This window comes from Hakea prostrata, chromosome 3 (genome assembly GCF_041222555.1).
Source record: "Hakea prostrata isolate BN-2017 chromosome 3, UWA_Hpros_2, whole genome shotgun sequence".
Taxonomy (NCBI): domain Eukaryota; kingdom Viridiplantae; phylum Streptophyta; class Magnoliopsida; order Proteales; family Proteaceae; genus Hakea; species Hakea prostrata.
In genome coordinates, this window is record NC_142602.1 from 70,950,714 (window position 1) to 70,963,559 (window position 12,846).

Genomic DNA, 12,846 nt, shown 5'->3' on the forward strand with positions numbered 1-12,846 from the left:
TATTTGTTTTGGAATGATGTGTTTGGTGGGACTATAATTGAGGGTTATCCTTGTTGGGTATTCCTAGCTTAAGATATTAGGGACTGTAGTATGGGACACTGTTTTTTGATGCCCCTAGCACTATCATGCTTGTTGGATTACATACCTAGGAGGTCTAGACTACATGGTTAAGTATCCTTACATGCTACTACCCTTTCGTAGGGGTATTGAAGCCGAAAGACCCATGATATCAGTGACGTGACTATGTTTCATCCTACAGCAGTAGTTAGTCCGTACAGAGACTCAGTGGTCCACTGTTGATCATGTAATGGTAGGGTTAAGCTCATAGGCATCCAATAAGTGGCTTGGGAGTCGTGAGAGGACATGAGAGCATCTGCCTCAACAATATGTGAACGACCATAGGATTAGGGAATGGGATCTAACAAAGATAATCAGTCTGTGAGGATTCTCATTCCTAGGTGGAGAAGGATACTGAATTGAGTTGGTTGGTGTCATAGAGAAGGTATTTGGACCACATGTAATATGTCACTGTAAAACCTTGCATTGGGTTAAAATACCTGACATGTCACACCCCACCCGCTGGTATTGGTTACCCGCTTGACAACCCGTGGGATTGATAAGTCACAGGATCCACGGTTTTAGTCTATCAACAATAATAAATATAAATAAAGACAATCAAGAGCAATAATAGTTCAATTAATGAATTAAAGGATTACAAGAGTCCAACTATTCCAATAAAATAATCAATGAAAGAATAATAAATCAAAATGAGTACGAGTTCAGCAGAAGCAATCAAAAAGAGTTAAATTATTTTCTTTCCAGTTTCCTTTTTCTAAAGCTATAAACCTAGACTCAAGTTTATCAAGATGAGGGGTCCTCCAATTCTTCTCTAAACATTGAGCGAACTACCTAACAACTTGTCTTCTCTGCCCATCAATGGGTGCGATAAGCGCATTCCATGCACTCACAGGAGCTCACACACAGGCTATCTCCATTTCCCATTGTCGGTGCCACATCTTCTTCATACGGGAAGGTTCCTTCATAGGAAACCAAACCATCTTCCGACACATTTCCTCCATCTGCGCAGACTAATAAAACATATATAAATAAAGGAGTGAGTTCTGGAGAACTCAGTAAGAACAATTACAATTCCCATCCATATGTTCAACAAATCAGAAATGCATATATGATATGTATGAGTGCAAAGTATGAATGCTACTAGATCTAACTATGCAAGTCTCTAACAGTTTACATGCTTTAAGATATAACACCAGCCCTCCTCTGGGTAAGTCTAGTCACTCTGATCCGGCAAGTACTGGTTACCTCTGTAGGGATCCTGGGCAAAATGGAAAGTCCGCTCCTGGCTCTCAAACCATGGCTGGGGTTAAGTCAACACTCTCTCACCATGACCATTGGCAATGAGTACTGGCGCATGTCGAGGTTTCTAATACAATGCAAGGTCATACAGGTAACATGTCTACATGAAGTCCAAATACATCCCCTATGGCACCAACCAACTCGGTTGAGTATCCTTCGCAACCTAGGAATGAGAATCCTCATGGACTGGCTATCGCTATTGGACTTCATTCCATAACCCTATGGTCATCCACATATTGTTGGGGCGGAATGCTCTCATGACTCCTCACGACACCCGGTCCGTTCCTTGGACATCCATGAGCCCAACCCTAACATATGCAACCCTACCATTTATATGACTAACAATGGACCAACGTCACATCACTGTCATCACGGGTCATTCGATTTCAATTTCCCTACCGAAAGGGTAGTAGCATGTGGGGTACCTAACCATGCAACTCTAGACTCTATCTAAGAATGTCATCCAATAGTTATGACAGTGCTGGAGACATCAGCAGGCATGTGTCCCATTCCACAGCCTTCTGATATCCCAAGCTAAGATATCCCAAAGGAATACCTCATCCATCAGAACCACATACTAACCATCATCAGTATATCACAATCATAATCAACAAAGTGTATATATAAACAAGATAAACAGCAGTAATATAACAAGATCAACATGTGAAACATGATTACAGCAGCATATAAAATGAAAGGCTAATACTAACAGACACTGGACTAGCATGTTCAAGTCTAATCATAAAGATAGGATTACATGCCCTTACCTGCATATAAGTAATTCATCCTTAAAAAGAAATATGTAACCAATTATAAAACTTTCTCTTCAAACAGAGGACACCTATACACAAGGTTACAATAAGGTATAAGTCAATTGAATCAAATCGGATCAAAACCAAAAGCCAGTTGGTCACTGTGTACCAGCCGGTCGCTTGGGCCGGTTGCTTAGGTTGAGCGACCGCCACTAGTGACCGCCCAAAAAACAGCAAGTTTCAGATCCGAAACTCAGGCTTTTTATCATCCGTTTTCAATCTGGATTTCGAGTGATCATAGTCTGAATCTCAAATCTAACACTCCTATAGCCAATGGGTGAAAGGAAACCTAACAATCATCATGATTGGATTATCCAGAAACCTTCCCTTGATCAAATCAGCCCTTTTTACGAAAGCAGGGTTTCGTTTTCAGATCTGATCTAACCAAGATCATCAAAAGAATAGACAATGCAATGGAAGGATCAAGAACAACCAAAGATGAATACTAATCTACTTTAATCATAGCATGTGGTGAAACATAAGTGAACAGGGAATCACTTACCTCCACCAGATCAACTATGGAAGTCAGTAGAACCTTCTGGGACTCCAACATCACTTCAGATATGCTTTCGGCACTTCTCCGCAGCCGTCTAACATCCAAAAAGGGTAACCACAAATAAAATATTCGTAAATTAGGCGAGGGTAACTATTTTTAGAAGTCGGGGGCAAAATAGGGCAAAACCCCGGAATCAAAAACCAGGCGGTCGCTTGGTTAAATCGACCTCCACTAGCAACCGCCCCCATGTATTTTGCTATACAAGGGTGCTTTTGCCAGGGGGTTGATGTCCAAGTACAACCTAGCCCTAAAGAAGAGATGGGGGAGATCTTACCTTCATTCTGGACATCTCCAGACATCACTTTCCTTCCAGAAGTCCAATTAACAATCAAGGCAAGCTCTTCAGCCAGAGAATCCAGATCAATGGGTTTAGGGTATAGATCATGGACTTCTATCCGAACACTCCACAAATTTACCCGACTAGACCTTCGGGTTCTCGGACCTGAAATACGGATCCCGGGTTAGAAATACGGGGGTTATTACATGACATGTGCTAGTACTAATGCTAATGGTTGTTGTGAGAGAGTGTGGACCTAAACCCTAGCCATGGTTAATTAACGAGGATTGTACCCCCTTGCCCAACATCCCAATAGAGGTAGCCAGTCCCTAAGGGATCAGAGTGACGAGACTTACCCAAAGGAGGGCTAATGTTATACTTAAAGCATGTCTACCTTATTAGAGACTTGCATGTTTAGCTGTTAGATGCATCCATACTGTTGCATATCATTTTTTTCACTATCATTAATGATATGTTCTTGATGTTGATATGTATATGTGATTGTTGTCTTACTGAGTTTGTCAGAACTCATTCTTTGTGGATTATTTCTATTTTCTTCATCTAACTATACAGATGCAAGAGAAGTTCCGTATGTCTAGGAGAACCCCAATGAAGAGATTCTGGAGACGTCAATAGAAAGTGATCTGCACAACACGAAGCCTTATGCGGGTGTGTTGGGAAATGCCATGTCAGCATTTGCCACATCAGCCTCTATTGGTTTTGATGATAATAAGCATGAATTACTAATGGCTATATTGAGTTATGATGTTTTAGTTCAAGATGTAAACAAGTGGACCAACTCCAAGTCAAAGCCATCTGCTCAAGTCAAAGCCAAGATCATGCCAAGATAGACATGAAGATGAACATGAAGTCTAAGTCAAGATGACCATGCCAAGATGGACATGAAGACCATTGCACAAAATCAAGTCGAAGATCAAGACTCAGGCTGAATTAGGGCTTAGGACACTCTCGCATACACATTCATATAAATGCATCAATTATATGTAATTCATATTACTAGAGTGACCTAGGGCATATTAGTGAGGTGTACAATGCTTAGGGTTGACCAAAATGTCCAAAAACCCAAGCCATGTCCCAGCCCCAACTTAATTCAGCAAACATGGCTCAGACGGTCGACCGTCTGGTTTGCTGTGACTGATTCTAAGTCACAGAAGCTCAGACGGAATTCCGTCTGAGACGGATGACCATCTGGCAGACGGCTGACCGTCTGAGACGGAATTCCGTCTAGGTTAAAAAATGCCTACAACGGCTAGTTTAACAGCTCTTTTCCAGACGGATGACCATCTGGCAGACGGAATTCCGTCTGGTTTAACTAAGCCATAACGGCTAGTTTTTTACGGCTCTTTTTCAGACGGTCTACCGTCTGACCAAACGGACAACCGTCTGGGCTAAAAATAGGACAAAATTATGTCAGTTTTCTATCCGTTGGGGATTGGGTTTTGGCACTCAAAGGTGCTCTATATAAACCCAATTCACCTCATTTGAGAGTAACAATACTCACACTTGATCACCCACTTCCCAAGTGATCTTAAGCTCTCAAATTGCAAGAAAACTTTGTGCTTTGCCTTTCACCTTCTCCCCAACCTTGAAGAACATTCCAAGGTATTAAGCAAGCTTGTGGAAGCCAAGCTTGAGGTGATTAAAGGCGTCGGTGGTGCATACATTTCCATTTGAGCATACAACTCACATTGCATCACATTCACACAAGAGGTAAAGTGTCACACCTCTTAAGGTAACATCCTTCCTTTGTAACTGTTTTAATTCTAGTCTAGGTTGGTAGATTAGAATTGGTCATTGGGTGCTCTTGCCCGTGAACAAAGATTGCTTGGGTGCTCTTGCCCGTAAACAAAGATTGTTAAGGGGTGCTCTTGCCCTGCTTGTTAAACAAAGATTGTAAAGGGTTCTCTTGCCCCGTAACAAAGATTATTATAAGGGTTTGATCTCTACCCATTGTATTGAAAGAGAATCAATAGTGGAATACTCTCTTGAGGCCAAGAGAGGAGTGGACGTAGACTTGTATAGTCGAACCACTATAAATCCCGTGTTGTGGTTGCTTGTATTGTTTAGTTTCATTTGAATTTTCAATTTACCGTGTATTTCCGCACAAACCGAAAAATTGGGACAATCCACTAGTTGCAACCTAATCACCCCCCTCTAGGTTGCACCAACACTGCATGGAGTATGTTTATCACACCTATTGACACTAAGAGGATCCAAGTGGTTCGACATTTGGATAAATCAATGAGAGAGGGATTTATGACTCCTTTTATCGAGAGATTAGAAGAGAAAAGTGCCAGTCCTGAGATAGACAAAATCGATGAATAGACTTTGAAATTTTCTTTGCTTCCACTGAAATACTTTTTTGGACACATTTCTTTTATTCATTCTTTGGATTATATTCATTACTTTTTTACTGGATTATGGAGACTTTGTTTCCTTTATAGTAATTATTAAATCATTCTTGCTCTTAATTTAGTATTGTGTGTATTAATTATTATTGATGGTTAAACCGTGGATCTTGTGACTATAGATCACACCCGTGGGTTGTTAGGAGACCCACACCGGTAGATGGGGTGTGACAATTATTCTAAACTAAATTGTAAATTTAAATTTAAAATTGAGATAGTTAGTAGCTAAAAATGTAGGGGGATAAATTTTACCATAACTGATCCTTCTCACCCTTTGATCCATCTTTATAATATCAAATATTTATTTCTAATTGATAATTGAAATTCCCTTCCCTATCTACTAGTCTCTCTTAAGTACTAATAGAAATTCCCTCAATTTTTAATCCACATATCTCTATGAGAATTAAAACAACTAAGAGACCCTTAAAGTTTGTAGATTCCCATACAATAACTACACAAATCGTGTAAGTATATTTCTTCTAACATATGATTCATGGCATTTACTCCAACAAACTAAACACATAATTTCCCTATCAGTTTATCATGATTAACGAATCAGTTGATTAGCAGCCAATTAATCAAAAGCATTAAGATTATATAGATGAATTCAATAGTGAAAATTCTTAGTTAAGCTACATCTGATCCCTAGAAAAATTAAATTAGTTCTTTCTAGAAATAAAAAATTTACAGAAGAGTTCAAGGACATTAAAAGAAGATAATGAAAAACTTATTCCCAAGCTCCAAGTCTCCAAAGCCAATCAACGTCTCCAAAATTCATCTTCTACCCTTCTCCAAACATCCTCCAGCTAGTATTATTCCTATCTCTTTTTTTTTTTCTTGACTCAATTTGGTACAATTTTAATTTCCTAATTTAATTCAACCAAGCAAGGATTTGGCGTACAAATTGGATTGACTTCGAGAGCTCAAATGCACAATCCCGCTTGCTGGATTTGAAGAGCAAGAAGTTATGAAACTCTTGTCCAAAAATCAGTTTGATCAAACACCAGATAACCATTCAATGAAGAATTTGATCGAAACCGGACAGAGACACTCAAAAACGGGAATTTTCCTCTTCATTCTTTGATCTACTCCCAAATAAAAAATAAAACCTGAAGTGCTTTTTACTTGAGGAAGCCTCTAGAGTCTACTCTAACTTGATGAAAAAGATTTTTCTTTTTTAGTCGAATAAAATTCAGCTGGGTTCTTTGAGATTCTTTGCAGAATTTCCAATTAAACCCCTGCAGATTTGGTTGATTTCCTGCCAGCACAAATAATAAATCTTAATTAGAATTTACTAGAAAATATATAAAATCAACCAAATTATAGAAATAAAATCAATTAATTAGTAGATATAAATCTACTCATCAACATCTTTGGTAATAGTAATTTCATTAAGAGTGGGTTCCTTTTAATAATTAAGCTATAGTGCAAGAGGCAGTAGTAATCAAAATGAAAACGCATACTTCTCCAGGGATTTGTGGCTTGAGTATCACATTACATCATCCTCATAAGCTCAAGAGTTCGAATCTCTTGAAGTCGGGGCTTTTCCCTTTTATAAAATGCCTCTTGAGGATCAATCAACTGTATAAGCGGCTCCCAACACCTCAATTTCCAAAAAAGAGAAGTTCACATTACATCAAGGATATGCTAGTTTAACCTTATTGTAATCTCAGGAAGATTAAGGAGTTTTATATTACCCATGAAAAAAAGAATGAAACTTTCGAGAGAAGAAGTAATGAGTCATGTAACTCCTAACTTTCTTTACGTTGTGGGCGGTGAGAACCTGTGGGCAACAGGTGTTTTTTACCCTAGTTGAGGGTTTCTATGGTTTTCTCTACCTGAGAATTAATCGGATTTTTGCCGAAAATTTTTGTACATTTGTTTTGCAGATTTATTATACTAGATTAATTCTGGTTTTCTACTCTTAATCTTGAGTTTCCTCTTCGCTCTCTACCCGAGGCCTTGAGGTTTTGTCACTCCTGAGAAGGGTTATTTCTTGGACTTTAGAAAAGCATTTTTTGTTTTTCCAGATTTACATTAAGTTTCTACCTTTACAGTACTGTTTGCAAATAGTGTATTCTCCTTTTGCCTGGTTCTACTCGCTGTTGTAAATATGTTTAAAACTTATTTTATATAAATATTTGTTTTAATTGTGTCTTTTATCCATGGTTTTATTTAGTCCCACATCGGGTTGAAATGATCTGATTATATGGTTTATATATAGTAAGGGCCGTGGGCTTTGATCCAGAAGGCCCATTTTGTCATGGGCCCTATTTTGGAAAGCCTGTTGCTGGGTGATTACGTGGAGATGCCATTAGAGAGGCACTCTCCAGTAGGGAGGTTAACTGGATAGGTACCTTCTTGAAGGGAGTTGAGCTGAAAGGTACCCTCAACAAAGAGAGGTGACTTTACCCTTTCACCCACAGCCTTTGGAGCTCTATATAAAGCCATTTCCAAGTTCATTCTAAGTACTGAATTTCCTCCTCCTCTTTCTGTCTCTCTCTCCCTGTTGTTGTTCTGTCTAGCAGTGAACATTACCTAATACACCTGAAGTAACCTTTCTGGGGTGCAACCTTAAAGGTTGGGCTAACTGATCTTGGGGTGAAGACATTGTAGAACCCGTATTGTAGAACCTTAAAGAAAGTACCTTTGGTACGTTTCAGCTCATTTGACAGTATTGTGAGAACAAGCGTTCAAGTATATTTGCAGATTCCTCAACAACATTTCAACACTCGCCTCCTTTTGTGTTTTTTTGTTCTTTTTTCACTCTAATTATGTTGTCTACTTTGACTTTCTCTTTATTGAATCAGTCAGTTTCCATTGTTTGGTTTTATTCTAACCTTTCTTTAGTCTTGGATATTGTTCTGTTTTTTATTATTTTTTATGCGGATTTCGATGGAGACACCACCAGTGGAGCAATCACTGTTCCAAACTCCTCCTTTCAATATGACTGCTTTCTCAATGGATGTTATGCTGTTGGAGGATGACCCCTCTACTTTCAGCTCCCTTATCAACGTAGGTGCAATGGATCGAGAGCATTTATTACTTGGAAAAATGATCATATCAAAGAGAATTCCAGCGTCTACGGTTTCTTTGTCTCTTGCTCCGACTTGGGGTTTATCAAGGGAACTTGAAGTTAAGCAAGTGGGATGCCTGCTATTTCTCATCCAACTAATCACACAGGAATAAATGGATAGAGCAATTCACCTGGGGGCCTTGGCTGATAAAGGGTCATCTAATAATTCTAAAGAAATGGGAAGAAGATATACCAGTTGATAGGGTGCTTTTTCATTCTTATGAGACCTGGGTTGAGGCACTGAGCTTACCTCCTTCAATGTATAAAATTGAGCTAGCCGTGTTTTTTTGGAATAATCTGGGAACCTATTTGGAAAGCAATTGGGGAACCTTCCAAACCAAGCATTCGAATCTTCCAGCCACAACATGACGTTCTCTGGGTCAATCTCCAATACAATAAAGTACCCTTAGTTTGTTATTTTTGTGGTTTGCTGGGACATGAGAATCGGAATTGTGTTATTCGCATCAGGCTTGACAGGGAAGGGATTCCAATTTTTAATGAGATCACTGATAATGCTTGCAGCGAACTTTGTGGTTCCATGCTCAGTGATTGGATTTGCATAGGAAGCATGACTCCAAGACCACCGGATAGAGAAGTGAGAAAGCTTTGCAAAATTCACATTAATAGAACATAACTTATTACTTCCTCCTACTACCAGAAACACCTCAATGAAATTTCCGACCAACCTTCTTCAATTCATTCAAGAACTTATTGACCCTGCATTTCAATATACCTTCCCGGTAGCAAGAGGCTCAGACATTACTGGCGGCGCAAATGGATCAACAACATTAAATATTCAAGGGCAGTTTGGTATTTTACTCCTAAACACGCAGAATGCTACGAGGAGTAATCCAGGTTGGATTTTGAATCATCCAAGATGGATCACACCAAGGGACCGACAGACAAGATATACAGTTGGACCGGGTCCTAAGCATAGCTGGGCACAAACACCTTTAAATCCAAATTTGGTTTATTCTGCTCAATTACTGCAAGCTGGCCCATCAACATTGTTATCAAATTATGAAGCAGGCCAAGCCCAAGCTCTTAATTCTTTACATGCAAGCCCATCTTTAGAATTAAATGATAATCCCTTGGCAACAGATCCATTAACTCCAGGCCACTTAACAACATTGAATGCAACACAAAACAGGTCCACTCATCCCTTTTAGCTCCTTCCACCGATTCTGTAGTTTCAGTTCACTCGGTGGCTTTATTAGAGGTGAATACTGCAGCTTCATCTTCTTCCTTTCTTTTCCCATCCTCTAATTCTCAACCGATTGCACAACAAGTACGGTCTAATATTTCTAATCTTTCTCATACTCCTGACAATACTTATACTCATGGAGAGGAATCCAATGAGATTTCTGGAATTATGATGGCTTCTAATGCAGTTCACTTGTCTAGACAACAACCAATTGCACAAGAAGTGCGGTCTAATATTTATAATCTTTCACATACTCCTGATAATACTTCTACTCATGGAGAGGAATCTAGTGAGATTTCTGGAATTATGATGGCTTCTAATGTAGTTAACTTGTCTGGACAACATAGTATGGAGTTGCAGGTTGGTTTAAAAACTTATGGATTGGATACCTCTCAAACTATTACACAAGCTAGGCCTATAATCATCAGAACAACCTCTAGGACTACAAACAATATGGGACCCAGATTACATATTGAGGAAATTTTGGAGCAGCCCAAAAAACAACTTGCAATTCCTTCACAAAACAACAAGAAAAGAGCTGCATCTCCTAAAGTTGTAACAATAATGTTGAAGAAACTTCGATTGGGAGATGAGGAAATAGGGTTTTCTTTTGGGGATCAATTGACTAAATATGAAAACCATCTACAAGGGGGGCATAGAGCTCTCTTGTGGGTAGGAGATTTTTCTCCAACTACTAATAGGGAGAGGCAGGCTGCCCTTTTTCAGCCTCCTCGATCACCATGAAGTTCCTTTTTTGGAATTGTTAGGGGCTTGGCCCACCCCTAACTCAGCAGTACCTTTAGAAGGTTTGCAGGAAAGCTCGTCCTAGCATGGTCTTGCTAATGGAGACCAAGCAAGGGGATGCTGAAATATATAGAGTTTCAAAGAAATTACACCTTAATAATTATTTCTCTGTTGATCCAGTAGGTTTATCATGTGGAATTGGGGTAATTTGGAATGATAGTCTCTCAATCACAATCCTTTCCTCATCTTCTAATATTGTGGATTTGCATATTAATGTTATTTCTTCTGTTGCAGATTTCAGACTCGCACTAGTTTTTGGTCATCCACAGTTGGAACATCGCAATAGGATCTGGTCTGAATTATCACTGTTGGGCTCATCTGCAAGTTCCCCTTGGCTTGTACTTGGTGATTTTAATGAAACTTTATGCCATGAGGATAAATTAGGGGGATCCAGAAAACCTCAAACCCAAATGGATGCTTTCAGAATGGCCATAAAAATTTGCAATTTGATGGAAATAAAATGCACTGGACCAAAGTTCTTATGGTCTAACAAGAGGCAAGGGAGGGACCTAGTGAAGGAGTGTCTAGATAGGGCTTTTTTAAATGCTGAGTTTCTTGACTTATATGGTAGTGTCCAAGGACACCGTTGTGCCATGGTTGGGTTTGATCATACCCCTATGGAAGTTACTCTTCACCCACACAATAAAAGGGCCATGAGATTTCATTATGAAACTAAATGGGAAGACCACCTTGACCTCTTAAGTCAAGTGTCTCATGGGTAGACTAGCCCTTGTTTATGATCCCAAACCTACCAACTCCAACAAAAAATCAAAAGTTGTACCGAATCCCTTAGATGTTGGAGCAGGGCCCACCTTTCGAATGCTTCTTTGGAGATCTCTAGGCTTTCACAACTTCTAGAGGAATGTCAACAACGAATCCCTTCGGAATCTTCTGCTAAAGAGGAATTGGAGTTGAAAAGAGAGATTGAAAGTAAACTCCTAGCAAGAGGAAAAATTCTGGTGTCAGAGATCTAGAATTCTTTGGTTAAAGGAAGGGGACAGGAATACTCAATTCTTCCATGCCTCTACCACTCAAAGGAGGCAAGAAAACGCAACAACCAAATTAAAAGACAGTTTTGGCCACTGGTTGACTGAGGAATCCCATATCCAAAATGAAATATGCTCCCAATTCTCTTCCCTCTTCTCCTCTTCTTCCCCCCAATCTCCCCAGGAGTTTCTTTCTTCCACTCCTTCATGCATTTCAGCTTCATATAATGTTGCATTATGCTCTCCTTTCTCCCTTGAAGAGATCAAGAAAACCTTATTTTAGATGGAGGGTACCAAGGCCCCAGGTGTTAATGGCCTCCCAACTCGATTTTTCTAAAAACATTGGGAGGTTATGGGACCGGACTTTGTCCACGATGTGCAACATTTTTTCAACGGGGGCTTCATGCTTAAAAGTTTTAATAAAACAATCATTTTCCTCATTCCAAAAAGAGGTCACCCCCAGGAAGTCTCCCATTTTCGTCCCATTAGTCTATATACCACTCCTTACAAAGTCATAGCAAAGTGCCTGGCTAATCAATTAAAACTCATCTTGAGGTCTATAATTAGCCAAACCCAAAGTGTCTTTGTCCCTGGTGAGCTATATCAGATAATATATATCTAGCTCATGAATACCTTATATGGCTTTTAAGCTTGACTTGTGCAAGGCCTATGACAAATTATAGTGGTCTTTTATTGAGCATACTTTGAGACAACTGAGTTGACCGTTAAGTTCAATGGGTAATGCAATGTATTACCACAGTGGAATACCAAATCAAAATCAATGGTGCCCTCTCTAGGAAAATCACCCCTCATGGGGGTATTCAACAAGGCTGCCCACTAAGTCCTTACATCTTCATTTTGCGTCATGAAACCCTCTCCCAAAGACTTACATCTAATAGAGGGATTCCTAGGATGCCTGGCATCAAATTAACCCAAACTGGCCCTGAGATTAACCATCTTTTCTTTGCAGATGATTGCATGCTTTTGGCCCCTACTTCAATCCAAAATGCTTCTTTCATTAATACCCTCCTATAGGATTATGAGCTAGTATCGAGATTACATATCAACCCTGATAAGTCTGTTGTTCTCTTTAGTACTACGACACCCTTGAGTCTTTGTGGAGATATTGTCTCTACTTTTGACATCAAAGAGGTCCAATCTCATGGAACTTACCTGGGTCTTTCCTCCTTGATTGGAAAATCCGAAGTGCAAACATTCTCTTTTTTCATTGAGAGGTTGGTTTCTAGGCTTTTGGGCTGGTAAGGAAAACTCTTGACCCAAGCTGGCAAAGAGGTCTTGATTAAAGCTATGGCTTTTGCCCTACC